The sequence below is a fragment of the Nyctereutes procyonoides genome, unplaced genomic scaffold, assembly GCF_905146905.1.
Source record: "Nyctereutes procyonoides isolate TBG_1078 unplaced genomic scaffold, NYPRO_anot_genome, whole genome shotgun sequence".
Taxonomy (NCBI): domain Eukaryota; kingdom Metazoa; phylum Chordata; class Mammalia; order Carnivora; family Canidae; genus Nyctereutes; species Nyctereutes procyonoides.
Genome location: NW_026575020.1, coordinates 33,221,313 through 33,244,570, shown reverse-complemented (window position 1 = coordinate 33,244,570; position 23,258 = coordinate 33,221,313). Strand labels below are relative to the sequence as shown.

The following is a 23,258-nucleotide window of genomic DNA, read 5'->3' as shown; positions in this document are numbered from 1 at the left end:
AGAGGGCTGGGCCCCTCGCTCTGTCCCCCTCAGACATTTTATCCAAACCACCCTTGGTGGAAGAGGCTGCTAAAAATGGGCCAAGAAATTATAAGATTTATGTAGAGGTAGCTTAGGTATAAAGGCCTGAAGCAGAATTTTAACCATCAGAATTAACCTGATGGCAAACGTGAGGCAAGAAAACAAATTCTGGCAAAACTGGTCCCGTGGGGGCTCTGTGCACGAGACAGTCAGCACTTCGGGCTCAAAAAAGTTCCCCACATCCACAGAAAATATTCTATTTCAGCTCTCCTTTGGCAGAAAGGAGAGGTAATCTGCCACGCACTCTCTGAGGTTTGTAAAGGCAACACCGAAAATGTTCGATTAAAAAAAAAAAAAATATATATATATATATATATATATATATATATATATATATATATTTTAAATCTGCTTTTAAAATCTTAGGTCTGTAAAGATGCCTATGTGTATCCCGAATCACGCAGTCCCTTTCTGAGATGTGAGATGGTGAGAAGTATCCTGCAAGCTTGGTAAAGGGCTTGGGGTCCTCTGTGGTGACCCTCGGGGGCTGCTGCGGTGTAGGAAGGGGTGCATGGGGAGCGGTGCCCTCCACGCCCACTGGGGCCTGTCTGGGACCCAAAGCTGATGGAAAGGTGAACCATCTGGGAGGGAGAAGCGAGAGCCCAAGGCCCTCCTGATCCCGGAGGGCCCTAACGTCAAACTAATGCCACCTCCAGAGATATACCCCGGCAGTACAGTTTGGGAACATGTGGGAATGTCCCCTCCAGTGCCTGACTCGGGGAAGGGTCATTAACATGGAGACATGGGGATGAGAGATCTCTGTCGGGCTGCCTTAGTGTGAGGTGTCTGTCTGCAGGTGTAGACGAAGCTCCGTGTTAGGGTCGGCTGCCTGGCCCCGGCCCCGTCTTCCCCGCCATGTGATGCCTGTAACTCAGCTGCTGGTGGTGCACACCCGCTCCGGGACGCTCTCAGGGCAGCCAAGCATGTAGACCGTGTGAAGTGGAGGGTGAGGAAGGAGCTGGGTGGGCTGGAGCCAGGTGCAGTGTGGGGCGGGGCTCCTCCTGTGGGATTCCCCGGGAATCCCTTCCAGGTGGGCATCTTTCTACCTGCCTGAGTGTCACGAGAACGTGGGCTCATTCTTCAGACCTGGGGACCCAGGGTCCCTGGCCTGTGGCACAAAGCCCTGGGGAGCGGGGATGGTGGGGAGGCCTGCGAGGCAGTTCCAGGTGCTCCAGTGTCAACTTGGTTCAATGGTTCATCCCAGGCAGAGGCTTCCCGCAGCCTGCCACTTTTCTTCCTGGCGCACGCTGCAACAACAGGCTATGTGTGTGACCCCCCCCCCCCGTGGCCCCCCAGGGGAGGCTTGAGAATGTGCGGGGCATCCTCTGAGCCCGGCATGGACTTGATGGAGTAAGAACCGGCAGAAGGTGAAAATGGGCTCAGGATGCATTTGCTTAGTGCCTTCTGGGTGCCAGAGCCTGGCAGTGCGGAGGAAGTTAGAGTCCAGCCCTGTCCCCCAAGAGCCACAGTGGACGGTGAGAATCAGCCAGTACAGTGTGAGTAAGGCCGGGGGAGCTCAGAGTCAGGCACATCCAGGTTTGGACTGGAATGTGCCAAGGAGTCACAGGTGAGCTGCAAGCAGGAGGGTGGCAGGATCAGAGTTCTTCTCCCCTCCTGGGCTGCTGAATTGGGCAGGGTGGCCATGTGCAGGTGTGTAGATTGCTCACTGAACAAGGAAGGCTAATTCACACAAAGGTTCTATATGGACAAATGGAGGCTCTCCTGGGAAGAAGAGAGGGGGAGGAATGGCTAGCAGAGAGGGTGGCCTCTCGTCAGATACTGGTGGGGTGGGGGGGTCCCAGAGGGGAAGTGCAGGGGGAGGGCAGTGCACAGTGTGACCGGTGTGTGTGTGGGGGGTGACAACGAGTTAATAAATACAGCCTAAAGGAGACATCGTGCCCACGTGCTGAGGGCTGAAGGGGAAGGCACTATGAAGTACAGCCAGGCAACAAGGCGGGACAGAGCTGCTTAGGGAAGGTGACATCAGAACGGAGACCAGAATGATCCCTGGGAGTAAGCGATTCTGGCATGTGAGGGAAGGGTTTCCCTGCAGGGAACAGCAAGTGCAAAGGCACTGAGGCAGGAATAGGTTTGGTGGCTTTGGGACACAGAAGGAGCCTGGGGCAAGTTGTGTGTAAGGAGTAAGTGACGAGGCTGGAGGCAGAAGGCAGGAGTCTGGAGGCAGGAGGGTAAAGGCAGGAGACTGAAGATAGGCTGAAGGCAGGAGGCTGGAGGCAGGAGGTTGAGGGCAGGAGGCTGGAGGCAGGAGACTGAAGGCTGGAGGTAGCAGACTTCAGGCAGGAGGCTGGAGACTGGAGGCAGGAGGCTGAAGGCAGGAGGTAGGAGGCTGGAGGCAGGAAGCAGGAGGGTGAAGGCAGAAGATTGCAGGCAGGAAGCTGGAAGCAGGAGGCTGAAGGCAGGAGGCTGGAGGCAGGAGGCTGAAGGCTGGAGGCAGGAGGGTGAAGGCAGGAGGCTGGAGGCAGGAGGCTGAAGGCAGGAGGCTAGAGGCAGGAGGCTGCAGGCAGGATGCAGGAGGCTGAAGGCAGGAGGCTGGAGGCAGGAGGCTGAAGGCTGGAGGCAGGAGGCTTAAGGCTGGAGGCAGGAGCCTGGAGGCTGGAGGTAGGAGGCAGGAGGGTAGAAGCAGGAGGCTGGAGGGAGGAGGCTGGAGGCAGGAGGGTGAAGGCAGGAGGCTGGAGGGAGGAGGCTGGGGGCAGGAAAGATGGCCAGGGCCAGGAAAGAGCAGGCCTTGATTGGTTTCTAAGAGCCATGTGATGCCATTTGGAGGTTTTATTTTAATAAATTTTGATTTTGAAATAATATTAGATTAAGAGAGAAGCTGTGAAAGGAGGACCTGTCGCTTAGACCGTAACCCGGACCTTCCCAGATACGAGCCTCTTGGTGCACCTGCGTCTTCCTCCCACCCCCACACTGCTGTTCCCGGGAGAGTTGAGACCCTGCCTTCCCTGTGCATGGGACCGTCCCCTGGGTCGGGGGACAGGACGTTCGCAGTGGTGGACGGGAACACGTTCATGCCCGTGCAGCCCCTTTATCTGCCCTGCACACCGCACTCAGCTGGCACCAGCTGTCGCGGCCTCATCCTTTGGGGCAAACACAAGCAGGTGTGTGCCCCAGGAGGCTCAGAGGCTGTGGGTGCCCTCAATCCCCCTGCCCCCGGCCCCAGCCCACTTTGATTCCACTCCTTTTCTGGTTTTTTGTCCTCATGACCCTGGCGGTGTTGAAGAGCTCAGGTGGGGCAAGCCCCGATGGGTTTTCTTTCTGATGTGTCAGCAGGTTTGTGTCCTGGTCCCTCCAGCAGGCATGGCCGTCTGTCCAGGGCAGTGTCAGGGGGATCCTGCAGCCTGAAAATGCTTTCCCCTCCGGGCCTGAGTAAGTATCTGGGTAGGGACACGGGTACTCGGGGGCGATGTCAACATCCTGCTTCTGGTCACAGTTCTGCCCACTGCTGTCGCCACCTGCTGACAATTCTTGCCCCCCCCCCCAAAAAAAAAGGACCCCGATGATTGTCAGATGGTGGTTTTCCCAATTCCATCATCTGTCTTTATCAGTTGTCATTCTGCAGAGACAGGCTTTCCGTTTTCCCTTCCATGTGTCTGTGCAAACCCGGACTCATGACTGATTTAATGTGTTGTACTTAGTTACTAACACTTCTGTTGTTGTTGTTTTTGGAATTGTCACGGCTTTGGCCAGGAGGATTTTGGAGAGTCTTGACGAGGGAGGATCACAATTCGATTCCGGTCTTAAGAAGACCCCTGTGAGCCCCAGACAGCCGCTGCTGGGCACATCCCGCGGCGGCGACAGCTGGGACCAGGGGTGAGGGCAGGGGCCGGCACAGACGTGGAGCAGCTGCAACCCTCGGACGTCACCGGTGGGAACACACGGTGTTGGTGCAGCTGTCTGGAGAGCAGGTGCCATCGAGGCCCTCTGTCACTTCGCGGGTTCTAGAAGCTTGTCCATAGGACGGCGCGGGGCTCTTCTCTTGTGCCTGGCTTCTTGTACCTGCGGTGCTATTTTTGAGACGTCGCACCCTCATCAGGTGTGTCAGAAGCGGGCTCCTTCTTGTGTGTCTGGCAGTGCCGGAAAGACCAGAGTTCTTGAACGCGCTTGGCTGCCCACACGCAGGCTGCTTCCCACTTGGGGTTCTTATGAACATGGTCGCTGTGAGCTCTGCCATGACAGGTCACAGTAACTTCTCCTGGGTTCACACTCGGGGGTGGAATTGCTGGTCACATGATTGCTGCAGGTTTAGCTTTTATAAAACTGCCCTCCTGTTGTGCAAAGTGGCCCTGGGGGTGGCACACCAGCCCTGTGACCTCAGGCTGGGGCGGGCCGAAGGGTCCTCCCTGCCCCCTCCAGTGTGCTGGACAGACCCTTCGGGGAAACACATGGGGTCCTTCCCCCTGGGCCCTCTTCGGGGCTGCAGAGTGGCGTTCGGGCCGCTAAAGAAAAGAGGCCCCGGTTATGAAGGACTTGCCACCCACACAGGGCAGCAGAGTGGCGGAGGCTGGAGACCTGAACACACTTAGGAAGTTCTAAAGCCCCTCTTTCCCTTGAGCTCTGATTCAGCAGCTGCACTGGGACCCCCGCCCAGGTGGGCTGGTGCCGCCCTAGAGGGGCAGGTGCAGTGGGCCTGGTGGGGGGTGGGGACGTGACTTCCAGCCTTCACAGCTGTCCCCCGGGGCTCCTGTGTGCACAGAATCTGCCCCAGGGTCGGTTCTGCCCCCAGCCAGTCTCACCCTTGACAGGTCAATCAGATCGGAAGCCCTGGGGGTGGGCCTCGGGGCTCCCGGTGGTCCTAATGCCCAGATAGGTAGACACCCACCAGCCGTGGGGCTGCCCCCTCGAGCTGGCCCCAGGGTACCCGGCCTCCCTGGGCCACAACCCAAGAGGCTGCCCCGCCTGCGGGCACTGCCCACTCAGCCTCTGCTGTTGCGGAGTGCTGGGGATCCCTGGGAGAGCAAGGGGCCGGCCCTACTGGGAATTTAGCTTCTGGGCTGGTTGAGGCTCCAGGAAGAAGAGAGCACAGAGGCGGTTACCATCCAGGTGAAGTTGGTACCCTTTCTGTGGCGGGGAGACAGGCTGGGTTTGATTTTTTATGTGGAAGCTAAGCAACCAGGTGAGGAAGGAGCTTTGCCCGCAGGCGGTCCTGCAGAAGGGCCCCAGGGCTCAGAAGCAGGGACAGAGCCACCTGCCCTCCCAGACAGCTGTTCTAGTCATTCCTTTCTTTTGCACACTCATTAGAGGGGCAGTGGACACGTACGGTGCAGCCTCCCTCCTAGCGCCAGGACACCCATGGTGTACGGACCAGCTGCATGGTGCAGCCGGCCTCCCGCACGCTCAGCCCCCTCCCCAGCTCCGTGAACCGACTCCACGTCGATGGTAACCTGTTGTGAGTCCGTGCTCCTGCTGCTTCCTGTAGACCAGACCCCACTCAGCAGCAGGCTGTGCTGCAAGCACCCCCTACCCTCGTTCCCACTCCCATGACACAGGACAGCCATCATGGCCCACTCTGGGAAATGAGTCCTGGGGTGATTTCATCAAGCCCCGCATTGCACCTGACACCCAAACCTGCCTGGTGACTCAAATCTTTCTTCCAAATTCTCCCTGGATTACTTTTCATGTCTGCAGAAGTGAAATCCTCCTGGACAGCACCGCCGTGTGCCAACTCACAGGGCCCAGAGGGCCACCCTCCAGAGTGGGCATCTTTCTCAGGGGTAGGGTGGGGGGAAGGATTTGATCTCTAGTCTGCTAAAATATTTGAATTTTATTCCCCAACTTATAAAAGTAATATGGTCTTCTTGTGGAAGATCTAAAAGGTAGTGGATGTGTACAAAAGAGACCTAAAAGCACTGAGGATGGGCAACCGTTTCTAACCTCCTTGTACTCCCTTGGAGGCCCGAACTTTTCTGTAGTGAAAGAGTTCAGCTGGAAGCAGGGAGAGAAGCACCCAGGACAGGGCTGGGCTGTGGGGATCTGGAGCAAGAGTGACCCCGGGACTGGCCAGGGCTCCCCAACCGGCTGGTCTGGTGGCACCAGGGCCATGGGCGATGGCCATGGGCAGGGGCCACTGTTCCTATGTGACATCATGATTAGTAGTAAACTTTCGATCAGTGACAAGGGTGCAGGGAAGGAAGAGGAGCGATGTGTAACCCACCTCCTCCCTCTGGCCCCCATTGGATGATCCCAACCAGGGGGAGGGGAGCCCAGAATCCAAGGGCAGGGAGAGAGGATGGTGGACACAGAGGTGGAGGGGAAGCATCCGGCTCAGTGGTCGAGTGTCAGACTTCTGATGAGGTCTATGGTTGTAAGAGCATTTTGGGAAGGAGAATGGCAGGTTCTTGTTTGTGTTTTAGAAAGGTCAGCTGGCTGCTTGGATAATAAATCCGGGTGATGGGAGCGAGGTCCAGGACAGTTGGGAGACCACCACCGTCACTCCGGAGGACGAGGGAGCACAACGTTGTTCAAATGGGCTCCAGTCGCAGGGTGTTTGTTTCTGTAGGGTGCAATGCTCTCTCCTGGATGGAGCCCCAGGGCTGGCTGTGCAGATGCATCAGGCTTTATCCTACAACAGCTCTGTGGCCTCTCTGGGCCACTGTCCCAGGTCGTTGCTCACTTTGACGAGCTTCTCTCAAAAAGCTGCCACCAGCCTTTGCTGCACCCCAGAGGCTAGGTCCCCTGGGCTCCCCCACAACCAGCAGCTCTGTCCCCACTGCTCCAACTCAGCTCCTGGGGAAGGAGTCTGGCTGGCAGGGGTTGTTTTTCCAACCCAGACTCCCAGTCACAGGTCACAGGTCAGAGACGGCTCTGGGGCTGGCTGGCTGTGCTTGGGTCAGGTGTCTACTCCAATCAACTAGCTTAGAGGGTGGATGGCCTTGTAGGGAGAGGCCAACATCCAGAAGGAATGCTGGGTAATAAAAGGTTAGCCACTTGGGAAATGGAGTCGAGCATTAGGTGCCCAGCAGGTATCTGGGACTGAAAATGACCCTGAGCAGACCAGACCAGCTCCTTGTCCATCATCACTCACCATTCCCATTGTCACCTATCCACACCCATCCATACTGTCACCTAAACCAAACCCCAAGGTGGGGGTGGGGGAGATTACAAATGAGGATGGTGATTGCTTCTACCCCATATACCTGCTCCTTTCAAGGTGACTTTGCTGCTCCTCCCACCCAGAACTGGGGTCTCTTTCCACCCCTTGACTCTGGGCTTGGCCATGTGGCTTGCCTGGGCTGATGGGTGTCAGCAAATGAGATGTGGTCAGAGGCTTGAGTGTCCATGCACGTTGGAGCTTGCTGATCTTGCTGGTCTCGGAGCTCTGAGACCCCTGTGGGAAGAAGACCCCCCAGGCTGGCAGAATGACGTGTTACTGACCCCAGAGCAGGAAGGAGCTGTCCCAGCCGAGGACACCTCAATCGTCTGGCCACTGGCCAACCGACCTGCCATTACCAGATTTAAATCTGAGTCTGCTCTCTGTAAGAAAAAGTATGATGCTGGAAGATACATGCAGAACATTTCACTATTTTTAATCTTATTTATTTATTTATTTATTTATTTATTTATTTATTTATTTATTTATTTAAAGAAATTTTATTTATTCATGCATGAGAGACTTAGAGAGAGAAAGGCAGACACAGGCAGAGGGAGAAGCAGGCTCCATGCAGGGAGCCCGACATGGGACTCGATCCCGGGTCTCCAGGATCCCACCCCGGGCTGAAGGTGGTGCTAAACCGCTGAGCCACCGGGGCTGCCCTAATCACATTTTTTAAAGGATTAGTTGTTGAGTTCTGTCCAATTCCATTTCATAAACGTCACAATTCATCCATTATTCTTCTACCGGACAGATTATGAATGTTCCAGCACACGTCCCCATGCTTGCACACTTTGGGGGAGCACAGCAGGCACTTCCTTACTGCGAGTAGCCACTGCCAGCTTTCCAAAGGGCTCACACCACTCACACTCCCACTGGCCAGGCAGGGCGGGGGGGTCCCAGCAGACCTGCATCCTTACTGACACTTGTTACTGCTGTCTCTTTGTCTTCAGTGCCCCCAGGGGACGCGATGTGTTTCCGCCCCTGAAACATTCCCCTCTGCGATTCCTAGAAATGTCCAGCGCTTTCTCAAGTGGGTCTGTGGTTGTCAGAAGCGCTCTTGGGTAAAGACCCCATTTGAGTCTCTTGTCCATGTGTACACTGTGTTGATGATCTTTTTCTCACTGATTTATTTAAAAAAATTTTTTTTAGATTTTATTTATTTATTCATGAGAGACACACACAGAGAGAGAGAGGCACAGCCATAGGCAGAGGGAGAAGCAGGCTTCTCGTATAGAGCTCAATGTGGAACTTGATCCCAAACCCTGGGATCATGACTTGAGCCAAAGCCAGATGCTCAACCACTGAGCCAACCAGGCATCCCTTTTCCTATCATCCTTTAAAATCTTTATATTTTTGCCTTTCGTGTTTAGTGCTACAGGCCATGTGGGACTGGTTTTTGTGTACACTGTGTGAATTACGGATGACATACATTTTTAAAACTATGAATATTTCTTTGTCCAGAACCACTAACTGAAGAAATATTTCCTCTCCAATGTTCTGCAATGCCACCTTTGTCATAAATCAAGTACCCACTTAGGCAAAGACTTGTTTCTAAGCTCCATCTTATATTGCCAAACCACGTTGTCTCAGTTACTTAATTACTGTCTTAATTATTCATTCAGCAGCTGACGGACAGTCTAATTTGGGGCAATTACGCAGCCATTTGAGTATGGCTTCTTTCGCTTAGCGTAATGCATTAGAAATCCATCCACAATTCTACATTTCCTACTGATTTTTTCCTTTTAAGTTTTGGATAGGCAATTGCTGATGTACCACGGTAGGTTTGTCATTCACCAGCTGATGGACATTTGGGTGGTTTTCAGTTTCAGGCTGCTACAAACAATGTTGCCATAAACTGTACAGAACATGGTATGCACCGGTGTTTCCCTCTCTCGGGTAGATATCAAAGAGTGAAACCATTGGGTCGTTGGGTACATTTTTACGAAATTGCCAAATTGTTTGCTATGGTAGCTGCGCTCCGACCAGCAGTGAGAGTTCTAGTCTCTCCATGCTCTCCTCTGCTCTCCGGATGGTCGGCGCACACGTGCGGGGGGTTTCAATGATTCTGAGCTGTGTGCAGCAGCATCGCAGCGTGGTTCCAGGCTGTGTCTCCTAAGGACGAGAGGTGCTGAGTCTCGTTTTGTGCGCTTATCTGAAGCCCCTGTATCTTCCTTAGTGAATCTTCCCCCACTTCTGAAGTTAACAATTTTTTTTTGTTTTGTTTTCATTCGTACTTTGAAGTTCTTTTACATCCTGGATACGGTGCTCTTATCAGATATGTGTTTTGCCAGTATTTCCCCTCTCCCCCGGTCTATGGCTCCTCTTTTCACTTTCTTAACAGTACGTTTAGAAGAGCTGACATTTTTCATTTTTTGATGAAGTGTATTTTGCAATATTTTTCTTTTATGATTTATGCTTTTGATGTCAGATCTGAGAAATCTTTGCCAGAGCCGTTAAGATTCTCTCCTATGTTTTCTTAAGGAGGTTGGAGTTTAAAATTTTACGTTGGGTCTATGACCCACTCCAAGTTAACTCCTGTAGGTGGTTCAAGATGTAGGTCAAGATTCTTTCTTTTGGCATATGGGTAGAGCTAATAGTCCCGGCCCCATTTTTTGAGAATGCTGTCCTTTCTTTCTTTCTTTCTTTCTTTCTTTCTTTCTTTCTTTCTTTCTTTCTTCTTTCTTTTCTTTTCTTTTCTTTTCTTTTCTTTTCTTTTCTTTTCTTTTCTTTTCTTTTCTTTTCTTTTCTTTTCTTTTCTTTTCTTTTCTTTTCTTTCTTTTCTTTTTATGCTGTCCTTTCTTTGTGAAGTTGCCCTGGCACTTTTGTTGAAGAGCAGTTGGTCATGTGTGTTTTATGTCTGCGTCTGCGTTCTCTATGGCCTTCCCCTGATGGATGTGCTCACCCTCCCACCAGTACCACGTGGTCTCATTTGCTGTCCTGACACCAGGTAGGAGGAAGTCTTCACCTTTGTGTTCCCTGGTCTGTCTTTGAAACAGCTTGTGGATTTTTTTTTAAAAACTTCTTTTTTAGAGGAATTTTAGGAATATTCAGGATGTACATTTGTATCAGTTTTGTCAAGTTTCATTTTTCATAGAATGTGTCCATTTAATGTAGTTTTCAAGCCTTTTGGCCTAAAGTTGGGTGTAATATCACTGTGGATCTTTGGCACTCTGAGATTTGAAGCAATGGCCCCTTTCCATTTTTGGTGTTTGGTTACCTTCCCTCTGTTTTCAGTATTGACCTTCTCACCATGGGTTTATCAGTTTCCTCCTCCTCCTCCTCCTCCTCCTCCTTCTTCTTCTTCCCAAGTGTTTTGACTTTGTTAACACTTTCTATGAACTGCTTTTCTAGTGCATTCATTTCTATTATTTCCATTATGCCTTCCACTTTCTTTGGGCTTAGTTTACTCTTTTTTTCAAGTCTTTTTTTTTTTTTTTTTTTTTTTAGAATGAATGCTTAGTCATCAATTTTTAGCATTTCTTTCTTTTCTTTTTTTAAGATTTATTTATTCATAAAAGACACACACACAGAGGCATAGACACAGGCGGAGGGAGAAGCAGGCTCCCCGTGGGCAAGCCTGATGTGGGGCTTGATCCTAGAACCCTGGGATCATGACCTGAGCCAAAGGCAAATGCTCAACCACTGAGCCACCCAGGCATCCCAATTTTTAGCATTTCTTATTTATTTCTACATACTTCCTAAGGTTATAAATTTCTAGGCATGACTTAAGTAAGCTGCATATCAAGTTTTTTTTTAATGATTGATTTATTTATTTATTTATTTATTTATTTATTTATTTATTTATTTGAGAGACAGAAAGAGAGAGCACAGGCAGGGGGAGTGGCAGAAGCAGGCTCCCCACTGAGGAGGGAGCCCGACTCAGGGCTCCATCCCAGGACTCTGGGACCATGACCTGAGCCAAAGTCAGATGCTTCACCTGCTGAGCCACCCAGGTGCCCCTGCATCTCAAGTTTTGATATATTAAATTTTCATGATCAGTTAAAAATATTTTTTTAGTAATTTTATAGTAATTTCCAAGCATGGTCATTTCTGAAATTAATTTAAAAAATGTTTCCAGCTTAGTTTTGTTATTTTGGTTATGTGTTGCTTTTGACAAAGTACCCCCCAAACAGTGTCTTAAAATGACAACAGCAAATGGCATTGATTTTGCTCATGACTCCAAGTTTGGGTGGAGCTTAGTAGGCGGGACTCAGAGGCTGGGGCTGAATCATCTGAGGTCCATCCTGTCTGCCACTGGGGGCTCTCAGGCAGAACAGGACCCCTGCATGTGCCCTGAGCTTCCTCATAGAATCATGGCTGGTTTTACCAGTGAGATCTTTCTGAGAGAGAGCCAGGTGAAAGTGGTTTCACCTTTTAAACTCTACCTCAGGTGTCCCCTTGCATCAGTTCCACTGGCCACAAAGACCCACCAGGTTCAAAAACAGCGAATTAGGTTCCTCTCTCAATGGGAAATGCCAAGGTTCTGAAAAATTCCAGAAAAGAACTAGCGTTGCAGCCATTTTTGGAAAATACAATCTATTGTATTCATTGTAGTCAGACGATATAGCCTGTATGATAACAGTCCTTTCACATTTTTTTGAGACTTTATAGATTAAGTTTTGGGAGCATTTGAGAAGTACATGTACCCTATAGTCATAAGAAGTAATAAAATGTCAGTCAATTTCGTTCCCTATGTTGATCAATATCTGAACTGATTTTCTGTCTGATTGTTCTAATATGTTACAATCTCCCATTATGATCATAGGTTTCTCTATTTTTCTTTGTTTATTTGAAAGTTTTTGCTTTATGTATTTTGCAACTATTTTATTAGGTGCATAAAAATTTAGACTTGTTACATATTCCTGATAAATGGATTGTTTTGTCAGCATGAAGTGGTTCTCTTTATCTCTAGTAATGCTTTTTGTTTTAAAGTTTTTTTTTTTTTTCTAACGTTACTATAGCAGCTTTCCTTTGGTTAGCATTTTATGCTATCTTATCTGTCCTGGGACCTTCAATCTTTCCAGATGCTTGTGTCAGGGGTATATTTCCCACCCTCCCACCCCATCCCAGTGATAATTCCAGGTTACTTACTTTGAGTAACTTATTAAGGTTATTTATTAAGTACAAATAATTTAAACAAACCCATCCAGAAGAGTGAACTAAAAGGACACATTTTACTAGATTTTTATGTATTTTTTAAAATTTATTTTTATTTATTTATTTTAGTTTTTTATTTTTAAAGAAAAAAAAAAGAACCGGGCACGTCTCCTCTTTTCTGGCTGCTTGGTATTATGCTTGTTTGTATAACAGCCTTGAGGGAAAACAAATGATTTTTCCTTGCTGACACTTCACAGAAGGAAAGTGATTCAAAGATCATCTATGTCTACAGACAGATGGGGACTCCTGGCTCTGGGTGCCCCCTGGTGGACCCTGTGAAGCTTGGAGGCGAGAAATTGTACCAGGATGGAGACAGAGATGGAGACGGGAGGGAAGCTCCTCCAGGACAAGGAGGCTGAACTTCAGAAGGACTCACAGGAGCCAGAAATCTCAAGCCAGGCCAGTATCCTGAGGTGTGAGCCATCCACTCCAGCCCGAACCCCAGGGCCTCCTCTTGTGGAAACGACTTACATGTCGGGTTTCCAGGGACTCTCTGATAGGAATGCTCTTTTGTGGTTATATTCGAGGTAAAAGGCCCAGCTTAAAATTTCCCTCCCAGCAAATTCATCCAAACCTTGTGAGTGGAAGAGGCTGTTGAAAATGTGTCAAGAATGATAAAGCTCAGCCAAAAAAAGGGAACCTGAGAGAGTTCTCCTATATTGATGGAGACAATGAGGAAAATGAGGACGTGAATGGGGTGGGGATCGCCTGCCTTGAACCACTGCCACGTGCAAATGACCTGTCCCATGGGACTCCTTGCTGCCAGGTATGTGCTCTGCCAAGTGATTTATGAAGACCGGCCTGACGGCGAGTACATGAATCCCTCTAACCAGACTCAAAAAAGATCCAGGGTCTAGGAAAAGTATTCCCTCTAAACCAGAGGTTCTCGATGGGAGGTAGTAGGACCTCCTGGGGACATGTGGTCACATCCAGGGACACTGCTGGCCGTCACAACTGGGGTTGCTGCCCACATTTGGCATCCAGTGACCGGGGACCCCAGCATGGGAAGTCATGCAGCCCCACTGGGAGGAAGGCCGTGGCTGGGGACACTGCTTTCAGTGAATCTTTCAGGAAAAGCAGAGTAGCAATGTGAATTTTGGCAGGAAGAAATATAGAGGGTTTTATAGTTTTGTGTAAAAATATGTTTATTATCAAGGAAAGAGCTCCCCTCCCCCACTGAACTACCGCCTCTTAGAGTCTCTTGGAACTCAAAAATCATGGTTGCTCGTCTACCGTGATGATTTAAGGCAACAGGAGAATTAATTGGTTTAAATGTTCCAACCTGAAGGAGAGTTTTGGTTGATGGATGCACATCTGCCACACAGAAGGCGCTTAATAAATATTTGTAGGATAAATGAAGGTGTGCAATCCTGGCTGGCATGGGGAAAAGGCAGGAGTGTGAGATCCAACTCCCAATGGGGGACCAGTAACCCTCCCTGCTCCCACAGCTGGACAGCAGGGTGCGAGCCCTCCCATGGGAGGATGCGGCAGGCCTGGAAAACCCTCTCCGAGCTCCACAGCTCCCAACTTCAGAGCAATAATTAAAAAATGCTCTCTGGAGTAGGAATTTTTTATTAATATATTTCAGCACAAGTGCTTCCCTCTGTTAAGTGTCTTTTACAAAAGTGTGTCATCCTTCCTCATAGAAAGTATTCTTAGGACATGGTAGTTAGACCCTCTGCCTGGGGTTGTAAAATCTCACAGGCCAGCTGATATCCAGGGCTCTGGTGGGGAGAGGAGGGCAGATGGCTAAGATGCGAATGCAGGCAGGTCGTAAAATCCAGTGTGTGTGTGTGTCTGCGTGCATGCACATGTATGCACACGTGAGCGTGCATGCATGCTGCACACATGTGTACACACCTGTGCATGTGTGTGTGTATGCAGGTCATAAAGAAATGCAAATTATGATCCAAAGGTTCACTACATGGGTGGTGTGGTTAATGTGCATGCGTGTTCATGCATGTGCACGTGTGAAGGGGAGAGCTTCCCCTTCTAGGTGGCTGATATGGGATCGTGCCAACCTGGAACCCTGTGGCCATGTGGCGAAGGCTCATTTGCAGAGGGAGGGACAGAGAAGGAGGGAGACAGAAACGCCCCATAGCCTCTGCTTGGTCTCTGGACCCCAGCTCCCCGCTGCTGGAAACTTCCTTCCTGGGGTAAGCTGCTTTGCCTTGTCTCCACCTCTTGTAATGGAAAGTTCTGGCCAATAGACCTTTCCAGCAGATCCGTACTTCCTGAAGATCTTGACGTTCACCAAGTCCTTACATGGGTGAGCTCAGACATTTATAAGACATGAGTGTTTAGATAGAAAGCGAACCAATTTCAGGTTGTTCGAGACAGGAAGCCGTGGGACAGCTATCGGTCGATGAGTCCTGGATGTGACTGCTTCTGTGAAGGGTGCCACCTAGCTGGATGGTTTCACCATAACGTGTGGGTCCCTGCTGGGGGCAAGCCAGTGCTGGGGTCGTCCTGAGGCTGCGCTGTTGCAGTGCAGGGAGCACCTGCCATCCGCCTCTCCATGGGCTTGGGCCTCTCCCAGCTGTGGCCGGGTCCAGAGAGGGAGCTTCCAGGAGGAGCTGGCATTCCAGGAGCGTCTGGTGAGGGCTGCCCGGGTCTCGGCTGAGGGAGGAAGCAGCCAGAGCCCACCCCGCTCTGGGGAGAGGGACAGAGACCCCACCACCCCAAGGAAAGAGGGTCCCAGACTTCAGGGTCATGTTTTATTGCTGCCACACGTGAGCCCCTAAGACCTCTTCAAGCCAGGAATGTAGCTTCGTGCAAAAATTCCTAAGGAAGAGCACACTTCTGTCCTTTGTGTCGGGGGACAGTGGGGACCAGCTCTGCAGTGCTAGGAGTGCATGGTGACCTCTGGAATGCACCAGGAAATCTGGAGCTCTCCAGATCTTTACACCGCCCAGCCTTCAAGCTGGCTCCCTGCTGCCACCCAGAGAGAGTGCCGTCCAACTGTGAAAGCACTAAGAAAAACAAAACAAAACAAAAAAAACCAAGGCAAAAGTCATGAAACATAAATACAAACCTTTCTAAAAGACACAATTTGGTGGCATCTCACACATTCACCATGTTCCAGGACTACCTTCTGTGTCTGGCTCCGGAACAGCCATATCACTCCCTCCCCTCCCTGGGAACCACCCCTCGGCCTCTCCTCTCCAGGGACTGGCTGGTTCTGGACACTTCGTGTGCAAGGAATCATAGAGCACGTGGCCTCCGTGTCTGCTTTCCTGCCCTGGCATCGTGTTTCCAGGCTCGTCCATGGCTGAGTGATGCTCTGCTGGATGGGCAGGTCCTGTTGTGTTTATCCATCTGCCTGCGGAGGGACATCTGGATTGTTTTCAAATTTTGGCCATTGTGAATTGTGCTGCTCTGAAGGATTGTGTGGAGGTTTTTGTTCGAATGTCTGTTTTCAATTATTTTGGGAAAGCACTTGAGAGAGAGAGAGAGGTCTCTCTGTGGTCAGCACCAAGAATGTTTCTCTGAGGCAGCCCCACGTTGGGACCAGCATGTGTCCTGGAGAGAAAACTGTAAGCTGAATGCTCCTTGCACCTGGGACCAGGCCACATTTGTGGGAAGAGGCAGCTGGAACCTCTTGCAACATCTTCCAAGGGATCAGTTCTGTTTGGCTGGAGGTGCCCAGAGAAGCCAAGGCTGCTGTCCCATCTCTGCAGTGGGCTGGCCCCATGGGGCAGGGCTGGCCCCAGCATGGACATGGGCTGGGGTCTGCATGATCCGGGCTGTCCCAGGTTGGCTCCTGGGTGACCATAGGCCCCTCTGGGGGTAATCGGGGGGGTGGCAGATCACAGAAATCAAACGTCCAGCAGCTCAGAGGCCACCATTGGGACCCTCTTGGGAACAGAGACAGCCCCTGTGAGGATAGGCCTGCTGCTGGCCCTGAACCCAGAAGGCCTTGTGGGCTGGCAGGTGGTCACGCCCGTGGTGCCAGGGCCTGGCTGCTGAAGAGAGGCAGGAGAGCCTGTCCTGTGCTGTGGGGATGTCAAGGCTCGTGTAGGCAAGTGGGGCAGGTGGCTCATGCTTCACCCACATCTTTGCCAAAGGTGCTAGGTGCCAGGCAGGCTCTGGGGTCCGTCTACTGGCCTGTATTCCCAGGGTTGAAGCTCTGAGGAAGGGCCATGTGGGGACATGGCTGGGGGGGCGGCATCCCTCTACCAGCAAGAGAGGCTTCACCAGAAAACAAACTCACCAGCCCCCTGATCTGGGACTTTCTGGAGTCTGGAATGGAGAAAATCAAGTTCTGTAGTTTTAGCTGCCCCATCTGTGGGGTCTTTTATGGTACAACATGAGTTAATGGGCCCCTTCACCACTGGTGGCTGAGAGAGCCCTGGGCCCCTCAGGTGAACCCAGGGTGATTTCCCTGAGACTGAGAGGGACTGGAGCTGGGCAAGGGGGAGGCCAGGGTCCCATCCATATTTATTTAATGTTCTTTTTTATTTTATTTTATTTTTTTTAAGATTTTACTTATTTATCCATGAAAGACACACACAGAGAGAGGCAGAGACACAGGCAGAGGGAGAAGCAGGCTCCCCGCGGGGAGCCTGATGCAGGACTTGATCCTGGGACCCCGGGATCACGACCTGAGCCAAAGGGAGATGCTCAACCACTGAGCCACCCAGGCTCCCCTAACATTTGACATTTTGCCCAGAGTGGATACTTTTGCATTACCTTTGATTTAAAATTACATTAAACATATTTTAAAAATCTTGATGACTGAGTTTTCTGGTGTTTTAAATGATTCTGTGCTCAAGGCCAGAGCCTCACTGGCCTGACCTCATTCAGCCCCACCTCTGACGTTCCCTCCCGGTCCTGCAGCTCTGGGCATCAGCCAACAACATGATACTAACTTCAGGTGGACACATGTCATGATTCGATGTGGGTACATATGGCAAAATGACCAGGACCCTACCTCCCGTTACCACCTGCCGCTTCACATCCTTACACAACGTTTTATTCTCTTTGTGGCTTTCACATTTGCAGTGGGGTCTGATTCACGGTGGCTGTGATGCCCCAGGACCTGTTTGTCCTGGCTTGAACCTCTGACTCCCTGCCCCTGTTTTTCCGAGCCCCCCACCTGAACCCTCGCCGCCTCTTGCAGGGGTGCCGCTCCATCCTCACCTCGCCCAGGATGCTCAGGGGGGGTGCGCGTTCAGCAGGGGGCATTCACGCCTCCTTGGAGTGGGTGCAATGGGCGGGGTGGCTGTTGCTTCAGGGCTTGAAAAATCCAGCTCCAAGTAAGTGGAGCAAGAAACACCTCCTTCCCACGCTTCCAGATGGACCAGATGCTTCTCGTTTCATAAAAGCGCCTTTGCATTCTTTCCTGTTCGTGTCCTTGCCCCTGGTGGGCCAGCAGGGTCTTTGGCCCCTCCTGCTCCATGCAGCCAACGCAGCAACACCCTCCCCCCACCCAAGGGTCGCATACGCCCTGACTCGAAGACCACTTTTGTAAAGAAAATGCAAAGTGGCTCATGAGTAACGTGATAGATCACACCTGGTATTGACAACTCAGATATTTTGGCTGAATAGAATCCATTCCCAGAATTCCCATTCCCTGTTCTTCTTGCCTATTGATTGATTGTATTTTTAAAGATTTTTTTTGGTTTATTTGTGAGAGATACAGAGAGGGAGGCAGAGACACAGGCAGAGGGAGAAGCAGGCTCCCCACGGGGAGCTTGATGCGGGACTCGATCCCAGCACCGGGGATCACTCCCTGAGCTGAAGGCAGATGCTCAACCGCTGAGCTACCCAGGAGTCTTACCTATTTAAGTGTGGTTCCAGTCCCTCTCTGCAGGACGGTGCTGCACGGAGACCTGGGTGCTGCGGACACTGTGTTCTCTGTGCTTCCCAGAGTCAGGGTGCTGGTGCCCCCATCCCCCCAGAGCTGGCACCCCTAGTCCCTGTGGGTGTGGCTCTGCCCCACTCTCTGCCTCCCTCGGGGCTCTGGTCCCAGAGCAGCACCCTAGAGGGCAGGATGCCTTGATGTGCTCCCTACCCCCTGTGGTGGAGGCAGGACCCAGGATGCAGGGTGACCTCATTCAACCTGATTCGTGTCCTTATAGGAAGAGGCCGGGACACAGAAGCGCAGAGGGATGGCCGCGTGTGGACACGGAGAGGACACAGCCAGCTGCAAGCCCAGGAAGGAGGCACTCTTTGCCCTGTGCCCCCAGGCAGTCCTCCCTCCAGGTTTGATGGTGCCGGCAGCCAGTGGCCGGGAGGGAGCTACAAGGCAGCCTGGGTGCAGCCGCTGACTCCGGGGACCCTGCTCGCTCCGGGCTCACACAGGTGCCCGAGGCTCAGCGGGGCTCTGGGCACGCTCCCAGTCCAGCAGGGGACCCGGTGAACGGCAGGAGGACGCAGCAACCATGACTGGGCGGTACCGGGGTGCACTGCATGGGGGGAGAGCAGGGGCGCCTGCCCCAGCCTGGAGGCCAGCAAGAGAGCCAGCGCATACACGCGGGAGGGGACACCCGCCCAAAGGGAGTTCTTAGGGGGCAGAAGGGCAGGAGGCAGGGCTTCCAGGTGGTCAGGTGTGCGGGGAGGAGGGCTTACCACCTCAGAGGGCTGGGCCAGAGTGTCGAGGGAGTGGGTGGGTCGGGGTGCAAGCTGGTGAGGATTTCTATCTCGGCTAACGCCTGCTGCCCACGTGGGACGTGCCAGACCCGGGCAGCCCTCACTGCCAGCACCTCTTTCCATCCTCAGCCTTGGCACTACAGCTCAACATCAGGGGCCTGGGGTGGGGTGCTGAGGGGGGCCAGCTTCCTGGGAGGACGGGGAGCCAGGGAGGGAGGTCCCGTGGGCAGCAGGTGCCCATGCAGGACCTTTCAGCCACAGGGAGGTGCCACAGCAAGGTGGACAGGACGGGGCTCTCAGACCCTGCGCTGGCTGGCTGCTCCCTCAGGGTACTGCCACCTTGCCCCCACTCACACTCTGTGCAAGACCCCCAGAGCCCCCCGCTGCAGCTGCACCTGAGCTGACAAATTAAGCTCCCTCCCTCTCAGCTCTGGAGACCCCGGGGAGACCCACGTGGGCAGGATTGGGGGAAAGAAATCCTGGGGAGGAGGAGAGGCAGGGGCTGGAGACAGGTGACCTGTAACTTGTCCTTGTGGCTTTCTGGGGGTGGGACCCTGAGGGGGGAGGGGAGCATGGAGCACTTGCCGCCTGCCCCCTGCTCCCCAGGAGGGCACTGTCAGAGGCAGCCTGCTGCTGAAATGCTTCTGGCAACACCTGGCCGTCTGCTCTGCTCGGGAGAGGAGCACCCAGTCCCGAAGAACCTGCCTTGTCTGACCCCAGGCCTATTTCCAGAACTTTCTCAGCAACGGGGAGACAACCCTGGGGCTTTGTGGAGACCTCTCAGGGCACTGGGGTCCCCAGAGGCAAGGCTGATTAGAAGAGTTATTGGTCTGCCCCTGGTGGCAGCTCAGACCACACGAGGGTATCCTCACATCCTGGAGGCTGGAGTCCTAGACGGAGGGTATGGGCAGGGCTGGTTCCTCCCGAGGCCTCCTTCCTGGGCTTGCAGATGGCTGTGTCCTCCCGGTGTCCACACACAGGCATCCCTCTGCGCTTCTGTGTCTTGGTCTCTTCCTCTAAGGACACCAATCAGGTTGATGACGTCACTCTAGTGACCTCAGTTTACCTTGAACACCTCTGTCAAGACCCTGTCTCCACACAGTGACATCCTAACAGGCTGGGGGTCAGGACTTCCACATGAATGGGGGGTGCTCAGGTCGACCTGTAACAGGAGGTGGGTTGCAGGCCAGCAGGGGTGAGGGACCCGGAAGGGGGCATGTGGGCAGAGCTGGCCCAACAGGAGCTGTCCCCCGTGGCCACACAAGGTGTGGAGAGGGAGGCCCAGTTTTGGAGCTGTCCGTCGGCGTCGGAGGGAGGGACGCCGTCCCTTGGCTGGTTGGTCAAAGCTCGTCCCTCCTCCTGGTTGGCCCCGAGTCCTGGAAGCCGACCCTGGCCCCGCAATGTGGCACTTTGCCAGTCTGGGTGGGGCAGAAGGCTGTTGAGTCTCAACAGCAGAGCCAAGCCGCTGTGGGTCTTAGGGAGGGCGGCCCTGGGTGGCGGGTTGGATGGAGTCCTCGGGCTCCTCCATCCTGCCAGGATCAGCCCAGGCCTCGGTGTGCCTGCTCCTCCGCTGCCAGCCTGGCGGCTCCAGCCCCACCCCGGCCCCTGCTGCATGTGGGGAGTACTCTCAGCATCACTCAGGGGGTCCCTTCCTGCTGCAGAGGGGGCAGCTGGGCCCCAGAGGGAGTGTGTCCCCCACGGGGGCCCAGAGTCTGGATGGCAGGCCAGACGCCCAGCATGCCCAGCACGCCGGACCCCTGAAACCCAGTGGAGCCCTCCTGGCGTCCTCACAAAGCTCCTCCCTGGGCAGGGGCAGCAACAGCAGTGATAACAGTGGGGAGGACCGTGGGGCCCCGAAGCAGGAGCAGGTGCGCGTGTCCGTGGGGGTAGGTGGAACCCCATTGCCCAGTGGGCAGACTGGCTCTGAAGGCGCCATCCCCACCCGTGGGAGAATCTTAATCGTGCTGGTTCACGGTGACTGTGTCCCTTCAGGACTTTTCCTGGCCCCTCTCAGGAGACATCAAGGTTCCTCCTTCCACATCGCCCTTGCGCTTGTCCTGGAGGTGGGCAGCTTCTGGGGGCCTGGTGGCACCCGAGTCTTGGTGGTGGGCTAGGTCAGTCCTCAGCTGCACCCCCCTGCCCCCTGCCTCTGCCGGGAACAGTTCCTCTGCTGTCCCCTCCGGCTCTGGGCTCCTGCCAAGTTCTCCCTGGAGAGTGTGCTCCATTGCATCTGAGCCCAAGTCCAGATGGCACATGGACACAAGTGTCACCTGCCAGGAACCTGATATATGCTTAGGGTTAAAATGTGGCACAGAAGTTAACACCGGCTGCCCCATCACTTGCTCTCTCATGCTGTGTGTCTTTTCCAGCTTTTCCCAGTCTAGCTTGGTGTCCATGGCTGAGGACCAGGCTGCAGGGGAGAGGCTGGCCTGAGGCCACAGGATGACCTGGTGGCAGTGCCTTCTCCCTCCAGATGCCCGTTTACACGACAGACATGCCTTCACGGGAGTCCCTCAGCTGAGAAGGGAAGTCGGGGTTGGGGGGGTCTGGGGGTCTTCTGTCTGTCAACCGTGCTCCATGTCCCCCCTCCCAACCTGTGGGAAGACGACCAGCCCATCTCTGTTTCTGGAAAGTCCATCTGGGGGAGCGTCTGGTTCTGACCCATACGTGGACATGGGTGTGAGCAGCTTCATTACGTTAGATTCCCTGTCCCTGGGTGGGCTGCACAGAACGGAGATCCTGTAGTCGGACAGGTCCACACTTGGCTCTTTCTTGTGCTCAGTGTGGCCAGGGGTTGGGGGACGAGGATGTCACAGAACAGCTCAGGCGCAGACGGACCAGCTGTGAGCCCTCTTCTGTCGGACAGTCCCGAGCGTCCTACTCAGAACACCTGCTCAGGGAGGCCAGTCTGCAAGCCCTGGAGAAAAGAGCTCCAGTCACATCAATCTGGGGAGGGTCACTCTGCACGACGTCCCCTGTGCTTCCTGGCTGCCAGCACATTTCTGCACTTTGGGAGTTGCTGTGGGGGCCGAGCATGGACTTTCTGGTGTGTCTGCCCCAAGGGATGTTTCCTGGGAAGGCCTGGGAGGGAGCCCACTCTGAAAATGCCGTCTCTGGTGGGGCTTGCCCACCCTCTGTCTCTCGAAGACAGTTGCCCATCAGGATGGGACCCGCCTCCTAGAAGAAGGAAGGGGATTTGCCCCCAGGGGAGGGGGGTGGGCAGCCCACCCTAAGTACCGGCCAGTGTTCTCAGAGGGGTCCTGGCTGTCTACTGCCCAGCACTCCTGCCCTGGACTGTCCCCTCGGTCACCTCTCCCACCAGATTTTGAGCGCACACTGGGAATGTGATCTCCGGTCTCGACCCCTGCGGTGGGCAACCTCACAGCCCCCATCTTCAGAAGGGACAGTCCCCTTAGGCTGGGGCCAGGCCTGGCAAGTGAAGTCTGTTGAAGTCACACAGGGAGTGGCCTCGGAAGGGGATCAGTTCTATCCAGCTCCAAACTGCACACTTTTTCCCTATAGTCCAACAGGAGCTTGACATGATGCAAGTCTGATCCCCAGAGTGGGACTTGTTTGGGTCACATGCTTCCCAGTGTGTAGGGACATGGCTGTGGGCCTGGGGGAGCCACAAGGCTGAATGCTGGTGATGAGGCCACAGTTTGCAGAGCTCGGTGGTCTGGTCCCCGGGGCCCACAGAATAGGATCTAGTGCTCAAATAGGAGAACTCAATAGGATCCAGTTAGCAAAACTGTGTGTCCAATGGAGGCGCTCCCTGGAGGGCTGTGTGGAGTGCTGGTAGCTGGATGGGGCTCCTCTGGCAACAGGAAGCCCCAGCCTGGGCATTGGCCCATCCTGGGCTCAGGGCAGGCTGTCACCTGCATGAATCCTCGCAATGCCTGGTGGCCTCTGTACTTCTGAGCTGGCCCTGGAAACTGTTCAGCTGTCTCTGGGGTAGCTGCCTATTGGGCAGTGGCTTTGGAGGTGGCTGGAGTGTGGCTGGGGTAACTCCTCCCAGCTGGGGTCAGGGCCCTTTCCCAGCAGTGTGGGGCTGTGAGTTTGGGGGCCTGCTAGTGTCCTGCTGAGGGGTTGGGTGAGGGGTCCTGCGCCTTGCATGTTGTGTGGTGGGCTCTCACGTGGTATGAGCCATCTCCCTGGGTGCCTGGCCCGCCCTGCTTCTGGTGAGGTTGCCTCCCTCCGAGGCTCAGTGCCCCGCATCCAGCCCAAAGCAGCCTGGGGTGCTTGCCCATGGCTGGATGCTGGCAAATGGCTCAGAGGTCAGGGCAGCCCCAATATTGGGGCCAAGTCCTGGGGCTGA

The 23,258-nt window shown here is 53.5% G+C and overlaps 1 long non-coding RNA gene across 1 annotated transcript; it reads left to right on the top strand.

Moving 5' to 3' along the window:
* Positions 1–3,002: 3,002 nt before the first annotated feature.
* LOC129512608 (uncharacterized) lies at positions 3,003–13,300 on the top strand. The gene is made up of 3 exons (XR_008665063.1): positions 3,003–3,200; positions 3,373–3,468; positions 12,582–13,300. It is a non-coding gene; the product is annotated as an uncharacterized LOC129512608 (long non-coding RNA).
* The last annotated feature ends 9,958 nt before the right edge of the window (positions 13,301–23,258 follow it).